Genomic DNA, 18291 nt, shown 5'->3' with positions numbered 1-18291 from the left:
TCCTTTCTCTAGTTTGGCAACCAGAACTGTACAAAACACTCCAAGTGTGACCTAAGCAGAGTTTAGCACAACTGTAAGTCAGTCATAATTCTAATTCCTGGTACTCGATGCTTTGATCTATGGAGGCAAGAATACCTCAATAAATAAGTAAAAACACAGAAATGCTGGAGGAACTTCGCAGATTTGTAGTTTCCATTGGAGGTAAAGATATAAAACTGACAATTCAGACCTGAGCCCAACACTACGAGACTGGTTTAGTTCCTCCAGCATCTATATATTTTACTACAATCACAGCATCAGCAGTCTATTGTGTTTCACAAGAATACCCTAATGCCTTTCTTCACAAGCCTATCTATATATGTCACCTCTTTCAAAGATCTCGAGACTTGCGCCGAAGATCTCCCTGGATAGAAAAGCTCCTAAGGTCTCTCTCTCTCTCTCTCTCTCTCTCTCTCTCTCTCTCTCTCTCTCTCAATGTCCTTGACATCTCAAAGTATATTTCTTTGCACTTGTCTGGATTAAATTTCACCAGCCACCATCTTCTTTTCTTTGGCTTGGCTTCACGGACGAAGATTTATGGAGGGGTATGTCCACGTCTGCTGCAGGTTCATTGGTGATTGACAAGTCCGATGCGGGACAGGCAGACACAGTTGCAGCGGTTGCAAGGGAAAATTGGTGGGTTGGGGTTGGGTGTTGGGTTTTTCCTCCTTTGTCTTTTGTCAGTGAGGTGGGCTCTGCGGTCTTCTTCAAAGGAGGTTGCTGCCCGCCGAACTGTGAGGCGATATCAGCCCACTGGCGGTGGTCGATGTGGCAGGCACCAAGAGATTTCTTTAAGCAGTCCTTGTACCTCTTCTTTGGTGCACCTCTGTCTTGGTGGCCAGTGGAGAGCTCGCCATAGAACACGATCTTGGGAAGGCGATGATCCTCCATATTGCCCAATTAACCAGCTGATCTGTGTCACTCTGTATCATTCAATTACCTTCTTTGCTATCTGAAAATATGCCATTCATACATTCATACAGCCTACATTCTCATCCAAATTATTTATATATATAAAACCACAAGCAACAAAAGTCCCAGCACTGATCCCTGCCATACACCACCTGCTTCAGGTTCCCAGTCAGATGTGGATGATGATTTTATTATTGGTAAAACACGAAAGTCTATAGACACTGTGGTTGAAGTAAAAACACAATGCTGGAGAAAATCAGGAGGTCAAACAGCGTACTTTATGTAGTGAAGATAAAGATACATAACCAACATTTCGGGCTTGAGCCTTTCATCAAGGTATGGAAAGATGTCAGCAGGCACCCGAAAAAAATGGTGGGAGAGGGTGGGTCAAGGGGAGGAGCACAGACCCATAAGCAGGAAGTAATAGGTGGATCAGGGAGGGAGGGAACACCAGTTTGCAGGAGAAGGAGGGATGGCTCTGTGAATGAAGAGGGAAGGGGGTGAAGAGCTGGAGGACAGAAGACAAAGGGAGAAGGAACAGGAAGAATGGAGAGTAGGTTAGCAGAAACCAGAGAAGTTGATGTTAATGCCATCCAGCTGGAGAGTGCCCAGATGGAAAATCAAGTGTTGTTCCTCCAATTTAAGAGTGATGTTGGTTGGAAAAGTGCATGATACCATGGAGAGATATGTCAGCATGGAAGTGGGGTACAGAACTGAAGTACCATTTTCTATCATGTGCCAATACAACTATAATTAACTGAGATAAAAGGTGTTTAAAGATTTTGACCTCACACCCTGGCTCAAAAATTATAAGAAAGAATGCACCATTTCACACAAAAACCCATCAGAAAGAGAGCACATTCTCTTACAAAAGTCCAGCAGAAACCGCACACAATCTCACAGAGCATCCACCAGTCCATCCCACTAGTCACCTCCTGCCCTATAAATTCCTGCACTCACCTTGTCTGTCATCTCAGAACCTACAGAACTGGAGTGGTTGCCAGTCATTCTCTCTCTGAAGGAGCTGCCAAGAAGGAGGATACTCTATGACAGCATTTTAATCTACTTATTCCCTCGTATAAATTTAACACCCTTCTCCTCAAAAATCAAGAGGGTAAACTTCCATTTGAGACGAGCAAAGCAAAGACGTACCTGAGCACAGATATCCCACTGATGTAAAATCCAGTGGTGAACTGAACAATGAGCAGGTACAGCCAGGTTTAAGGGAATGCACGTTTATCTTTGGGATGGCATTCCACAGGCATGACTCAGGCTTCAATGATGTCAAGCAGAAAGACTTATGTTTCACCTTTTCTACCAGTCAGAGAACATCCACGAGATTTCCTTATTATTCTAAATTATAATAGACGCAGTCAGAATTGAGTGTGTTAATCCCAACCAGCAGAAGAGTAATCAGAATGACCTAGACTGAAAATATGACAATCAGTGTTTTTGTCATGGTGCACTGAGCAAGGTTCATACATGGAAGTTAATTGGAGAAAGTCTCAAGCCAGCCATAAATCAAAGGCAATAAAACACAAGTTATCAGTTTACTGAATTAAACTTGCGCTGAACTAGTTAGAAAGAATTGTGAAAATCAAAAACTCTGAAGCAAAAATAGAAAATGTTGGAAGCAATCAGTGGGTCAAGCCAGCATCTATGGAAAGAGAAACACTGATATTTAATTTGTCCCAAGCTGCCCTCCCAAACCTGCCTACAAAAAACTATTCTGTTGGGTCACTGATCAGTTTTTCTTTCCACAGATGCTACCTGACCTGTTGAGTGTTTCCAGCCCTTTTCTGTTTCAATACAAAGTGTGGTGTTGTTTTCTCTCAAATGCAGAGACACGTCTAAAGGTGAATATTCTTTAGGGTAGCTATCTCACCATGTGTAATCCAGCGAAAGGGAACTGAGCATTTTAGCCAAAAGAAGTATGCGAGACTGCAGAATTTGAGGAATATTGACCAAATTGGATCAATTCATGTTCTGATTCGAGGACCTTCTAGGGTCTCCTGATCAGGACCACACCAGCTGTCCTTTTGCAGCAAAGTACTAACATTGGGAAGAAGAGAACAGATGGAAATCTCCATGACTCATCGATACCTGATACCTTATTAAAGAGAACTTTTATGTATTGAGTGTGAGCTGCAGGGGCAAAGCCAGCATATTATTGCCAATCTGTTCTTCAATTGAGCAGTTTGTTGGATCAGTTTAGAGTCAAATTAACCAACAGCAATGTGATTCTAAAGAAACATATTTGGCATAAAAAATATGTGGTTAAGATGGTAATATTTCTTCCTTAAATGAAATTCATGTACCAGGTACTGCCATTTCATTCTGGATGAATATAGTTAATTAACTGAATGTAAATCTCTCTTGGCATCTGATCATTAGCCCAGTCCTCTGCATTAGGAATCCAGTAACATACCTCCCTACCTCCCCATTTCATTCTGAAATCAATTTTCATTCTGACTTCTCAGTATAAATACTGACTTCACATTCCAAACAAGCAGCCAGCATCCAGAAAAACATTTTTTTGATTTGTTCAATTTTTTTTTTCCTCAACTAATTCCAAACCTCAAATTAATTCTAATGCCTGTCCAAGCTCCTGGTTTACTCGAACAAAACACCAGCAATCTGCCACTTCAAACTCAGCTGAGTAAATCAGTGAAATGCTACTTTCTTGCAGTTGTCTCCTCTATTTCATTAATCAGATCCAATTTATCTTCCATGAGATTCCAGTTACAAAATGGAGATATTTAATTTTTCAAGTTAAACAATACATTTTTTTAAATCTTCAGATTAAAGGAATACTTTAGCTGTCAGCCTTCTGTCAGAGACATAAGCTCAGACAAGATTTAATTATTAATTGTGAATCAAAGTTATGCGGAAATATTTGTCTTCCATAACATAATGTACTAAAAAATGCAGTGCATTCCAAAGTGGAAAATAATCATCTGAATAAAACCACAATATTGTACAGATTGTAAGGTGGGGATGGAGTCATTTCAAATGTTATTGTAACATTTGATCATCTTTATTTTGGATTGCAACCAAGACTTTAAATATTATTTTAGTGCCCTTGGAAAGGTCAGCTGCATCAACTAACATTAAATGTCAAAACAGCCATATTATCATCAATTTCAAAATACATCCTGAATCCCTCCATTTTAAAAACCATTGCCTCCCCTCCGTCTCTCCTCTTGAACATATTCTTGCCTTGATCACCTTCACTCATTAGTTCCATGGGTTCCTTTGTATCTCTCCTAACAGGATTCTATGTCAGTTCACAGCATCAGAATGAGCAAAACAAATCCACATTCTCCATTACAGAAAAATGATGCATTATCCCTCCATCTTATAAATCTCAATCATCTCCTTTGATATCATCTGCCGACAATACCCTCCTCCAAACATACAATCGTCCCTCACTTGCTGACATTCTTCCTATCCATATTGGCTGTAGCTGGAACATCTGCTGAAAAGATCCATTTCCCACCCTGCACTTGTGTCTCTGGTTACATGAGATTCCATTGCTGACGTATCATATCATCCACAGATAATGAATTGACTTTCACTTATCTACTTGATGGTCAGTGGGTGACTGACCTCCTGTCCAGCATGTAGAGGATGTTGTGTGATGCAATTGATTGGAAAAAGACATGAAAAACAACTGGAGAAAATCACCTAACAGAGTAATTAATATAAGAAAGGAAAATTCTCTGACTGACTCATCAATGGTCCTATTGGTGGGCATAATGGGAAAAAATAATGGGTCTGCCACTGGTGCAGACCCGTGGAGAGTGGGGAGCAGAGACTTGGCATTCCTTTGCAGGGTTCTACCAACTACTGACAGCTCCATACAGGCTTTAAATGGCCTGTTAAAGGAGCTGACACTACTTTATTTTAAAATCCTGTGACCACGAGGTCTGTTCCCAAGGGGGCAGTGCCTGTGTTCGGCAGCAGCCTCAAGGGGTTATAGACTGGGGAAGCAAAGGATTGCCATAGGGCACTAGAAAATGAGGAGAAGGTGCAGGGGAGACAGCCCATGGGATGGTGACCGTGGGGTGGACCCATGAGAGGCTCAGTGGCTGAAGAACATAGAGGCTGCGGGCTGTTGGTGATGCAAGGCGAGGAACCCACGCAGTCTGGGGACTGTTGGCGACGCTGTCCAAGGACTCACACTAGGTGGCGGACTGTTGGAGACTAGCTCAAGACTGGCTGAAGGGATATCAAGTATAGGAACTAGGATGCAAGGGGCTGCTGAGTGTACTGAAGATTTCCTGATCCTATCAGAGGTTTGGATTTGGAGTTCAGGTTGCCGATGGTTGGGACTGAAGTCTGTGGCTGCGGCAGCGATGTGGGCAAATCCACAGACACTCAGTGATTGTGAAGAGACTCTCTTTTGCTTCTCTTTCTCTGAATGTAAGGGGCACTGGGCAATTTCTGCTGATGGTGAATCTTTGTCTGCCTTACAGCAAAGCCAATTTTGAGTGATGTTACACCTGTTTTATTGCATGATAATAAATGGTTAGAATCTTGAATATGGCTGGATTTTCTGATCCAGTGGAGGAGATTGGATGCTATCTTCAACAGTCCCAATACTATCAAACATGTCCTAAACAATTTTTTTTTAAATTTTCTTTAGTAGGATCTCCACATTATTTCTAATGCCAGTGATAGAACAATGACTGACAAGTGCAATTGGATAAGGCAATGTAAATGTTTAATACCACTATCACATTTCTGTTTTAAATGATAGATTTACTGAGGTGAAGTAACAACACATCACAATGAGTGCCCATGGTTTAGATCTATCTGCAACTCATGTGAAAATGAAACAAACAATGCCTGCATACAGCAGTCCATGGGCAACGTATTGGTTTGGCATGGTAAGTGGTGAGTGATACAGTGATGCTCAGATACCTAGGATTGAATATTTCCAACAAGAGAGAGAGAGACTAACTGCCAAAATTTGACCTTTGGTTGTAATACATAGCCTAACGCCGACCAGCTCAACTGGATTATTCACATAAAAGCAGTAACTGCAAAATCAGGTCAGAAATGGGCTCCCTCTAGTGATTGTGTCAAGGTCTCTCTCTCTCTCTTGTCTTTCTACAAGGAACATGTAGGTACTTGCACTCCTTGCCGGGACGAATCCAGTTCCTATAACACTCAGTAAACTCAGCATCTTCCATAAAAAAGCAATACATATGTAATTCCCCAAATAATTACTGCCTCCACCAGAGCCACACCTTGAATGTTATTCTGATGCCTTCCTGTTCCATGCTTATTCCTTGAAGAAGGGCTCAGGCCTGAAATATCAATAATATATCTTTACCTCCAACAATGAATGCTGCGAGACTGGCTGAATTCATCCAGCATTTCTTTGTGTTTTTACCACACCTTAAATATAAGCACCAACAAACTACTTGAACAGCGCCTCTTACCTACAATTTCAACTGCCTAGCAATATGGGAAGTACAGAGTAACACACTTTGAATCACCAATAATAGCTGCAGTCATGTGTCGCTTAACGTTCACGATACTTTTTTGTGAAATAGGACGTTATGTGATTTGGTGTTGTGCGAATAACATATTATATACAGCAAAGCTATATGGGATACGTAGTGTACCTGTATTGACAAAATAGCCAAGATACTGTACACATACAGTACCGTATTTCAGCTAATGTATCTGTCAAGGTAATATATGGGTTCAGTAGGTTTATACTGCACAGTACTGTAAACTTTTTATTTGTAAGGAAGGAATGTTCACATTAAATTTACAATAGAAAGTACAAGTGCACACATAAGCCAGTAACATAGGCATTTATTATGACTATCAAGACATATGTTTTTGATGACCTTTGTTGACCTCACCAAAGCCTTCGACATCGTGAGCAGGAAAGGGCTTTGGCAAATACTAGAGTGCCTCGGATGCCCCCCAAAGTTCCTCAACACGGTTATCCAACTGCACGAAAACCAACAAGGTCAGGTCAGATACAGCAATGAGCTCTCTGAACCCTTCTCCATTAACAATGGCGTGAAGCAAGGCTGCGTTCTCGCACCATCCCTCTTTTCAATCTTCTTCAGCATGATGCTGAAACAAGCCACGAAAGACCTCAACAATGAAGACGCTGTTTACATCCGGTACCGCACGGATGGCAGTCTCTTCGATCTGAGGCGCCTGCAAGCTCACACCAAGACACAAGAGCAACTTGTCCGTGAACTACTCTTTGCAGACGATGCCGCTTTAGTTGCCCATTCAGAGCCAGCTCTTTAGCGCTTGATGTCCTGTTTTGCGGAAACTGCCAAAACGTTTGGCCTGGAAGTCAGCCTGAAGAAAACTGAGGTCCTCCATCAGCCAGCTCCCCACCATTGACTACCAGCCCCCCCCATATCTCCATCGGGCACACAAAACTCAAAACAGTCAACCAGTTTACCTATCTCGGCTGCACCATTTCATCGGATGCAAGGATCGACAATGAGATAGACAACAGACTCGCCAAGGAAAATAGCGCCTTTGGAAGACTACGCAAAAGAGTGGAAAAACAACCAACTGAAAAACCTCACAAAGATTAGCGTCTACAGAGCCGTTGTCACACCCACACTCCTGTTCGGCTCCGAATCATGGGTCCTCTACCGGCATCACCAACAGCTCCTAGAATGCTTCCACCAGCGTTGTCTCCGCTCCATCCTCAACATTCATTGGAGCGACTTCATCACCAACATCGAAGTACTCGAGATGGCAGAGGCCGACAGCATCGAATCCATGCTGCTGAAGATCCAACTGCGCTGGGTAGGTCACATCTCCAGAATGGAGGACCATCGCCTTCCCAAGATCGTGTTATATGGCGAGCTCTCCACTGGCCACCGAGACAGAGGTGCACCAAAGAAGAGGTACAAGGACTGCCTAAAGAAATCTCTTGGTGCCTGCCACATTGACCACCGCCAGTGGGCTGATATCGCCTCAAACCATGCATCTTGGCGCCTCACAGTTCGGCAGGCAGCAACCTCCTTGGAAGAAGACCGCAGAGCCCACCTCACTGACAAAAGACAAAGGAGGAAAAACCCAACACCCAACCCCAACCAACCAATTTTCCCTTGCAACCGCTGCAATTGTGTTTGCCTGTCCCGCATCGGACTTGTCAGCCACAAACGAGCCTGCAGCTGACATGGACATTACCCCTCCATAAATCTTCATCCGCGAAGCCAAGCCAAAGACAAGACATATGTATTATAGGTTATATATGTACTGTACCATTATACGCCTGGCAACGCAATCGCTTTGTATACAAGAAACATGAGAAACAAGTGTTACATGAGGGAAGTTGTCGCTTTCACTAAGTCCAGTTACATCTGCTACGTCTCATTCTCCGATCGGGATTTCTGAACTCTATTATAACCTTCTGGGACCACAGACATAGATGTGGTCAGATGATGCCCAAATGGATTGTATGCACTGCATGACTATATTTGGAAAATACTGGCAATCTTTTATTATCACTGGTTCCGAATAAGAGAACCCTCTGCTTCACGATATGGGGAAGGGGGGCAGGGGGTGGGGGGCGCTTCAAAGCCTCCAAATGTTAGAGAAGAGGCTCATATTGAGGAAGGTGACTAATTAAAGGGATAAAATAAGTAGAGTGGGAAACCCTAAAGCATAAATTACATTTATCACTTCTACTTGATGTAAATTCATTGTGATTCTGTGTAATGCTGTCAATTTATCTTTTTTTAACAACAGATAGAAGTACAATTGATGAAAAATACAATGCTTTGACAACTCTCATATTTAACTGGCTTTATGTTGGAATAATCCTGCCCGTTCAATAAATCTTAACTGTTGCACCCTTCACTGAACACCTTTAATCTTTCCAGCTACAATATCTCTTACTGAATCTGACTCTCTCTTCTTGTACTATTACTGGAGATTAACCCATGAGGAATCACTAAATATAGCAAGTTTGGCAAAGTTTGTCTTTCAATTTGCCTCAATAAGTGAAAGAAATGAAATTCTCCCACTCCAGGTGAGTTCCAATAATGGACTCAGAAAACAGTGATTATGTACACTCCATTTGAAAGCGGTTACAGTTGGTAGCTGGTAAACATATGAATTCAATCTGTATATATAAGCTTGTTTTCACAAATTATGTGTTATCATTTAGCTTCAGAAACTATAAATCATAATAAAAATAGAAATAATCAATATTAACCTTGTCACTACTACTTTGATGGTATTTGATACCTTGTTGCTGTATTCGTTCGATAGAGATATCTGTACATCTTTTCAGCTGAACTTCTCTTGTCGCATCTTCATAAGATACCTTGATTGGGTATTCCAGTGAAGCGTTGCTACTGCTATCGATAGGCAGAAGGAGACACCTCCACTTTGCATTCACAGTAAGATGGGCTGAAATGTAGGGTGTTACATCCATTCTTAGTACAGCTACTTCAGCACTTCATGGGTTAACTCTAAATGTCTCAGATGTTGATGAGTTTTATCAGACAGCTCAGGACATGAGCTGGTGCGACATCTTCATCCAGTGAGGTAGCAGATGCTTTCTTATTAACAATCGTCTTTTCTTGTCCAGAGCATTGGCACCTCCGTACCAGACAGAGATGCAACCAGCCAGAATGCTCTCCATGGTACACCTGTAGAAGTTTTCAAGAATCTTCGAGGACATACCAAATCTACTCAAACTCCTCACATGCTTAGGATTGTATTGTGAAAAAAAAATCATCCATTTCCCAAAATATCATCAAAATCAAGGGATTACAATTTCATTACCAACCTATTCCTTTAAACTTGTTTGTTCCTTCAGTTATCCTTATCTCTTCCACTTCCCTCCACTTACTGTCTCTTCCACTTCCCTCCACTTATTGTACCATCTCCTTCAAATGCATGTCGTAAACAACAGCAACTTGCCTCAAATGTGAGGCTAGATCATGTGGTAAATAATCTAAATGATGTTGCATGGGAGGCAACTAGATGGCTTTTGGAATATGTGCATTATCCAGGAATATCCAAGCCTTATCCACCCTGTTAGGATGTGGAATTTTCAGTAGGCATCATTCATTCGCAATAAGCAATGGGAACATTTTTTGGTTTGCAGGATACTGATGTAATTGCAACATTCCTATTATCTTTCTGACAGTGATGTTGCATTCTTTGTCATTGAGTTATCATAGGCTGATTATCCTCTATCATGCTTCTAACTGGTCATCTAAAACTGAGTAGATCAGGGGTGTCAAACTCAAATTCACGGAGGGCCAAAATTAAAAACTTGAACTAAGTCGAGGGCCGAACTAAATATTTATTGAAAATTTTCAACAACATCTGCATGTTTTCTCTTCTTTCAACATATGTAATGTTAAACTTTTTCTTATTAAAATAAATGTTTAATAATAGTTTTGGATAAACTCTTTCATTGTCATTGTCATTGGCCCATTTCCTTTAGCGTTCTGAAACCGTGCACATGACGAGTCAATGAGGGATGATTAAAGCAGTGGTCTTCAAACATTTTCTTTCCACCCACAGACCACCTTAAGCAATCCCTTACTAATCACAGAGCACCAATGGCACAGGGACTCGAGTGGAAAGAAAAAGGTTGAGAACTGTTGTATTGTGGTAACTCCACATCTGATTAGGTTAATTGTTAGGCAAGTCGTCAGAGAAGGACCCCTCCACCCCACCCCAAGAAAGGTTTAAATCACAGGAACAAAATAAGCTTCTGTCTCACTGCTCCCAATCTTACACACAGTCCTGATGTGGAATGTGGGGTCGCAGCTCCATGTTCACCCGAGTTCAGGTGCTGTCTATGTGGAGTTTGTACACTCTCCCCTTGTCTTGGACCAACAGGTCAGTCGCCTGACAAAGGCACCCAAACCCCCCGTTGAAACGCCGGCGTCCGGGGCGGTGGAGGAATTGGCTGAGAAGAACTCATTGCTCCCACCCCCCTCCCATGGTTGGAGAGGGATTAAACTGTGATCTCACGGTGCCGGGCTTGTCTCCAACAAAAGGAGCGGGAGGCAGGGTCTGCCGCGCACGGAGCGAGGGGGAAGGCATCGCCAACGAGACGTTCGGTCCGGCTCGCCGCTGAAGGGCAGACCCAGCGAGGATGGTCCCCAACTCCAGCCGCGTCTGTGTGTCCGGGAGCCGGGCGGGCTGAGTGCGACGTTCTTATCCCCGGGATTCGGGACTCTGAGATCCCTCCACACCTCCGGCGTCTTCATTTTCACCTTCAGTGTGCATGCAATATACTGGCGTGGCGGCCAGCGGGCCAACTCTAATATATATTTAATCTGATCTTGCAGGCCAAATATAATTATATCGTGGGCCAAATTTGGCCCGCGGGCCAGAGTTTGACATGTGTGGAGTAGATGATTATTCTATTTGCAAATGACATTCCTATTGGACTTGCTCCATATTCCTTGACGTGGCCTTGCAGGAATTTTATGAAGTTCTCCTGAGCACTTACATGACTTCATCTGTATTCAGGCAAAATATATTGAGCAATTTCACAAAGTGTTAAAAATAATTATTTGCACCATTTCTCCGAAGTTGAAGAAGAATTAAAAAGGATAAATTGTTGGAACCCAAATATTCAGATTATTAGTTCTCCCCAGCAATATAGACACCACTCACATTATAAGCATAGAATTCTACAGCACATAAAACAGGCTATTCATCCATCTAGTCTCTGCTGGCCACTATTCCACTAGTCCCACTGACCTGCTCCCATTCCATACCCCTCCAGACCTCCCCCATCCATGTATCTATCCAATTTATTCTTAAACTTAAGATCGAGCCTGCATTCATCACATCAGATGACAGCTCATTTCACAATCCCACCAATCTCTGAGTGGAGAACTTTCCCCTAATGTTCCCCCTCAACCTTTCCCCTTTCCCCTTTCAACTTAAAACTATGACCTCCCAATCTAAGCAGAAAAACCCTATCTATCAAATCTCCCCTCATTCTTCTTTGCTCCAAGGAATAAAGTCCTAATCTGTTTAATCTTTCCCTATAACTCAACTCCTGAAGACCCACCAACATCCTAGTAAATCTTCTCTGCATTCTTTCAATCTTATTGATATCCTTCCTGTAGTTAGGTGACCAGAACTGCACAAAATATTCCAAATTTGGCATCACCAATGTATTAAACAACTTCAACATAACAACCCAACTCCTACACTCAATACTTTGATTTATAAAGGCTAAGATGCCAAAAGCTTTCTTTACAACCCTGTCCACCTGCCATGCCACCTTCATGAAACAATGTATCTATATTCCCAGATCCTTTTGTTCCTCGACACCTTCAGTGACCTACCATTTTCTGTATATGCCCTACCTTGGTTTGCCCTTCCAAAATGCAAAACCTCACACTTGTCTGCATTAAACTCCATCTGCCATTTTTGGCCCATTCTCCCAGTTGGCCCAAATGCCTCTGCAAGATTTGAAAGATCTTCCTCGCTGTCCATAACGCCTCCTGTCTTTGTGTCATCAGCAAACTTGCTGATTCAGTTTACCACATTATTATCCAGATCATTGATATAGAAAACAAACAATAATGGTCCTAGCACCGATCCCTGAAGCACATCACTAGTCACAGACCTCCAGTCTGAGAAGCAACCATCCACTACCACTCTCTGTTTTCTCCCACACAAACAATTTCAAATCCAGTTTACAACCTCTCCATGGATACCCAGTACCTTGACCTTCTGAACTAACCTCCCATGTGGGACCTTGTCAAAGGCTTTACTAAAGTCTAAACATCCACAGCCTTTCCTTTATCTACCTTCTTGGCAACCTCCTAGAAAAACTCTACAAGATTCGTTAAACATGACCTACCATGCATAAAGCTATGATGACTGTCCCTAATCAGCCCCTGGCTGTCCAAATACTTATATATCCTATCTCTCAGAACTCCTTCCAATAATTTACCTGCTACTGATTTAAGGCTCACCTAGTTTATTTTTGGAGGCTTTTTTAAATAATGGGACAACATGAGCAACCCTTCAATCCTCTGGCATCTCACCTGTGGCTAAAGACATTTTGAATATATTTGTCAGGGCCCCTGCAATTTCAGACCTCAAGGTCTGAAGAATTATCATATCCAGGCCAGGGGATTTATCTACCTTTATTCACTGTAAGGCAAAAGCACCTTCTCCTCCTTAATCTCCATATGTTCCATGACACTTTTGCTTGTTTCCCTTTCTTCCTTATGCACTATGTCAGTTTCCTGAGTAAATACTGATGCAAAAAGCCTTTTTAAGATCTCCCTATTATGTGAGGCTCCACACAGATGACCACTTTGATCTTCTTGAGGACCAATTTTGTCCCCTAGTATCCTTTTACTCTTAACATGCTCATAGACATCCTTCGAGTTTACCTTCACATTATCTGCCAAAGCAACTTCATGTCCTCTTTTTGTCTTCCTGATTTCCTTCTTGAATATTTTCTTGCATTTTCTGTACTCTTCAAGTACGTCATTAGCTCCTTGTTGCCTACACTTGCTATGCACCTCCATCTTCTTCTTAACCAGAATGGCAATGTCCCTTGAAAACCCAGGGTTCCCTATGCCTGTTAATTTTGCCTTTAATCTGAACAGGAACATGCAAATTCTGTGCTCTCAAAATTTTGCCTTTGAAGGCCATTCAATTACTTAACACATTTGCCAAAAAACAACATATCCCAATCCACTCTTCCTTGATCCTTTCTCATTTCCACAAAATTTGCCTTCCTCCAATTTAGAATCCCAACTTTAGGACCAGATTCATCCTTTTCCATAATTAACTTGAAGCTAATGACATTATGGTCATTGGACCAAAACTGTTCGCCTACACGTACATCTGCCACCTGACCTGTCTTGTTCCCTTATAGGAAATCAAGTACTGCATCCTCTCATTGGTACCTCTATATATTGATTTAGAAAACTTTCCTGGACACATTTCACAAACTCCCAACCTTTTCTCGGTATGGGAGTCCCAGTCAATATATGGAAAGTTAAAATCTCCTCCTATCATAACTTTCTGCTCCTTACATCCATCTGCTATCTCTCCACAGACTTACTCCTTCAATTCTCTCTGACTATTGGACAGTCTATAATACAATCCTATCAGTGTGGTCACACCTTTCCTGTTCCTCAACTCCACTTATATGGCCTCTGTAGACAAACCCTCCTGGCTGTCCTGACTTCTCACAGCTGAGGTATTTTCTCTGACTAGCAAGGCCACTGCTCCCCTTTTCACCCCTCCCCCTCTATCACACCTGAAGCAACAAAACCCCAGAACGTTAAGCGGCCAGTCCTGCTCCTCCTGCAACCAAGTCTCAGTAATAGCAATAATGTCGTAATCCCACATGTCAATTCATGCCCTAAAATCACCAGCCTTTCCAGCAATACTCGTTGCATTAAAATAAATTCACCTGAAAAAAATTCTATCATGTACAAACCTTTAATGTCTGTCTATACATGCAGTCCAAGCATGACTATCCTCCTCCTCCTTCTCACTAACTGCTCTAACATTCGGTTCCCCTCCCCCTGCAAATCTTGTTTAAACCCATCGGGGCAAGACTAACAAACCTACCTGCAAGGATATTAATCCCCTTCCAGTTCAGATGCAATCCATCCTGTCGATACAGATCCCACCTTCCCTGGAACAGAGCCAAATGATGTAGAAATCTGAAGCCCTCCCTACTGCACCATGTCCTCAGCCACGTACACAAAAAAAATTAGCTCCTACAGTTTGGTAATAGAACTGCTCGCAATACATCAAATGTGGCCTAACTAAAGTGTTGCACAGCTGCAACTTTTATAGTGAATGCCCATATGTGCGTTGCCATTTGCTGGGAGCTATGGACTGATACCTCAAGATCTCTCTCTATATCCATACACTAAAGGCTCCTCCCAATTACTGTGTTCTTTCCTCTTGCACTTTCCAAATAGCAGCTAATCACATTTGCCTAAATTAAACTCCACCTACCAATTTTCCAGCTCATTATTCTGTTCCTTTTTAATCAGAAGTGAATGCAAAAATATTTCACATGAATAATGACTTTTATTAATAAATCAGCAAACCTCTCTCAAAAACATCCAGAACTCCTCATCCCAAGATGTACTGTATTTGACAGTATATAGGACCCCATTGGCATATAATTTACCCCCCGCCCAACTTTTTAGGAAAAATTTGATATATGGGTAGCTGGTAAGTTGGCGAAAGGGTTCCTCCTGCAAGGCCCCTTGTAGATTATGTGTGTGTATGTGTGTATGTGCCTTCACTCACCTTGATGAAAACCTTTGAACCTTGCATAGCTGAGATGCCAAAGCCTCCTTGCACATGAGCAACGTGTCCTCCTACCCACCACAAGCTGCTTCTCCCCCTACCGTGCAAACACCAAGTCTTTGTTCGACTTGCCCGGCATCCAGAGCAAATTGAATAAGTTACAGGGAGGTGGGGTGGGGGAAGGGGTGGCAGTGAGTGAACAGTCACTCCACCCCCACGCCTCATTCAATTTGCTTGGGGATCGTGCTTATCGAACTAAGGCTTAGCGCTCCCCTCAAAGCAAGCGATCGATTGTTCCATTGGCGTGTACTACAAACACGGCCGTTATGCTGCAGGTTGGCCTTCTCACGGGGCAAACGAGCAGCAGCAGTGGCTCCAGAAAACACAGACCACCCGAGGGAAGTTGGTCCGCTGGCTTCTTGAAGCTGCGTGAGTAAATAGAGCACTTTGTATTTCGGTGCCCAAAATGGCGGCACCTAAGTGCCACCTTTGCGTATAGGACTCGGGGTAGTTTTTGAGAAAAATTTTGGGAAAAAAGTGGGGGGGGGGGTGCGGGTTGTATATGCTATCAAATATGGTAAGTACAAATTAACATACATCAGTGTTCACATCTCATTGCAACATAATATTCAATATCATGTAATTTATTTATTAAGTGGAGTATCATTTGTCTTTATTTTAACTTTCTTGATAAAGCCATAAAGTCTGTGGATGAGCATTTGTGTTTAATTACACAGAGCAAAATGATGCATATCTCACTTGCACACTAGAAGGTGAATTTAAACATATGAAGTGGTACCCAGTTCTATTGGCCATGGTGTGTGACCGTGTGCAAGAGATGAGAGATTAAAATCACACATACTTCAAGTGAAATAAATTTCATGAATAAGCCCCAAAAGGCTAACAGAGTTACAGAATGATTAATATGCCATTTGTGCTCTAAATATTTTCAAGGTAGTTATTGTGAAATTTTAATCTGCTTCTTTTTATCTGCATCTTTCAAGCTTAGAGACGAACGAAGCAGCCTTACCTGATACTGCCACTTATTTTCCACTTTAACATTTGCTCAGGACTCTGGACAAACAAAAGCTAAGGCTGGTTGCCCAGCAAATGTTTGCTTGCTGTTTGATTTCCTATTAAATCATGAGAAAAAAAAGCTATAATTCATGGAGTGTCAGCAATGATCTCCAGCAAATGAAAAGCATTTGAATAGATAGGAGTTAAGTGCATTTACTAGCCTGTTGTTTCACTCCTGATACCTAAATGCAGTGCACACGTTTCCATAGTGAGCTGTCTCATCCCCATGAATCAGGCCATGCATGGAGAACATATTCCCACTGAGATTCCAGCTGTCAATATTTGGCTTAGCTGTGACAAATGCATTATATGTGGATGTGTCCACAGCTTCACCAACACCACCAGATTGAGGAACAGCTTCTTCCCACAGGCAGTGAGAATGCTGAATGACCAAAAGATCTGCTAACCATCCGAGACTCTCATATTTACATGACAATATTTATTTATCTATCTATCTATCTGTATATGTATATAAAATGAATCCTGCATATGTATTGTTTGTCTGTACGTGTGTTATATCTGGTTGTTTGTTTGCATGTTTTGCACTGAGGACCAGAGAACACTGTTTCGTTGGGTTGTACTGGTGCAATCAGATGACAATAAATTTGACTTGACATTAAGTTAACTTGATTTGACCAGTCCAAACAGCTCTGCAAAGTCCTCCCCGATCATATCTGTGGAAGTGCTAAACTAACTGGGAGGCACGGTTGGCTTAACATAAGCATTCGGGATGGGGGTTCGAATCCCGTGTTGTCTGTAAGGAGTTTTTACGTTCTACCCGGGCTCCCATTTCCTCTCACTGTTCGAAATGTACCGGGGGTGTAGGTTAATTAGGTGAAAATTGGGCAGCACGACCTGTGGGCCAAAACGGGCCTGTTACGATGCTGTATGTCTGAACTTAAATAAAAAATTTAACAGTTATCTCACTGAATAGTTAACAGCAGTAATGATCACAGAATCTGTCCCAGGCAGACCCATCCCTGAACTTGAATGCATCTTGTATCACTGGCATTAAAAACCCTCCAGGGGTGTCTGTGTTACGTAGTCGCGAAGAAGCAGCAGTAGTCTGCAACATTGGCTCCAGATCCCAAAAGGCTTGAAACCGGGGAATGGAGCCATCTCTTGGCATTATCCCTTAGTTGATAACTGTGTTCTTGCATGTTAAAGACAATGAAAAAAATGTTGAACATAGCTCAAGTGGAGCAGGAGTGAAGCACAAACGTCTGCAGTCCTCATGGATTGAAGCAAAAGCACAATGCCGGAGAAACTCAGCAGGTCAAACAGTAGTTTGTATAGTAAAACCAATATTTCGGACTTGAGCCCTTCATCAAGGTCAGCAGGCACCTGAACAAAATGGTGGGGTTGAAGGGGCGGGGCAGGAGCACAATCCCACAGGCAGGAGGTAATGGGTGGATAAAGGAGGGAGAGCACACCTACAAACAAGGGGAGAAGGGATGACTCTGTAAATGGAGAGGGAAGGAGGTGAAGAGCTGCAGGAAAGAAGACAGAGGGATGGTGAAAAGTGTGAGAAGAATAAGTGGTCCAGCTGAAACCAGAGAAGTCTATGTTAATGCCAGCTGGAGAGTGTCCAGATATAAAATGAGGTGTTTCTCCTCCAATTTACAGGTGGTCTTGGTTTGACGGTGCATAAGCCCGTGGACAAACGTGTCAGCATGAGAGAGTGGAGCAGAATTGAAATGGTTGGCCTCTGGGGGATTCCTGTCACTGATGCGGACAGAGTGAAGGTGCTGAGTGAAGCGATCTCCCAGTCTGTGTCCAGCCTCTCCAGTGTAGAGAAAACCAGAGGTGGAGCAGCCACTGTGGAATGACCATTGTAGATGTAGTTCTTTGTGAGAAGGGGATTTTGAGGCTTTGGCTCGAGGGGTTTCAATGAGTAAAAGCTGAGGAAGAACCTTAAAAGTTAGTTGGCAGGATAGCAGACAGGGCAATGGAAAGTTCCTACTGCCAGATGTTGGA

The 18291-nt window shown here is 42.5% G+C and overlaps 1 protein-coding gene across 1 annotated transcript in view; it reads right to left on the bottom strand.

The window, feature by feature from the left end:
• Window positions 1–16362, bottom strand: part of vwa5b2 (von Willebrand factor A domain containing 5B2) — a 95774-nt gene extending 79412 nt beyond the window's left edge. Inside the window, exon 1 of the mRNA XM_069897211.1 lies at window positions 16268–16362. The gene's annotated coding sequence lies outside the window, so the exon portion shown is untranslated. The remainder of the gene's footprint in view (window positions 1–16267) is intronic.
• Window positions 16363–18291: the final 1929 nt, after the last annotated feature.

The sequence above is a fragment of the Narcine bancroftii genome, chromosome 9 (assembly GCF_036971445.1).
Source record: "Narcine bancroftii isolate sNarBan1 chromosome 9, sNarBan1.hap1, whole genome shotgun sequence".
NCBI classification, from domain to species: Eukaryota; Metazoa; Chordata; class Chondrichthyes; order Torpediniformes; family Narcinidae; genus Narcine; species Narcine bancroftii.
The sequence above is the reverse complement of the archived record's forward strand: the minus strand, read 5'-3'. Positions and strand labels throughout refer to the sequence as shown.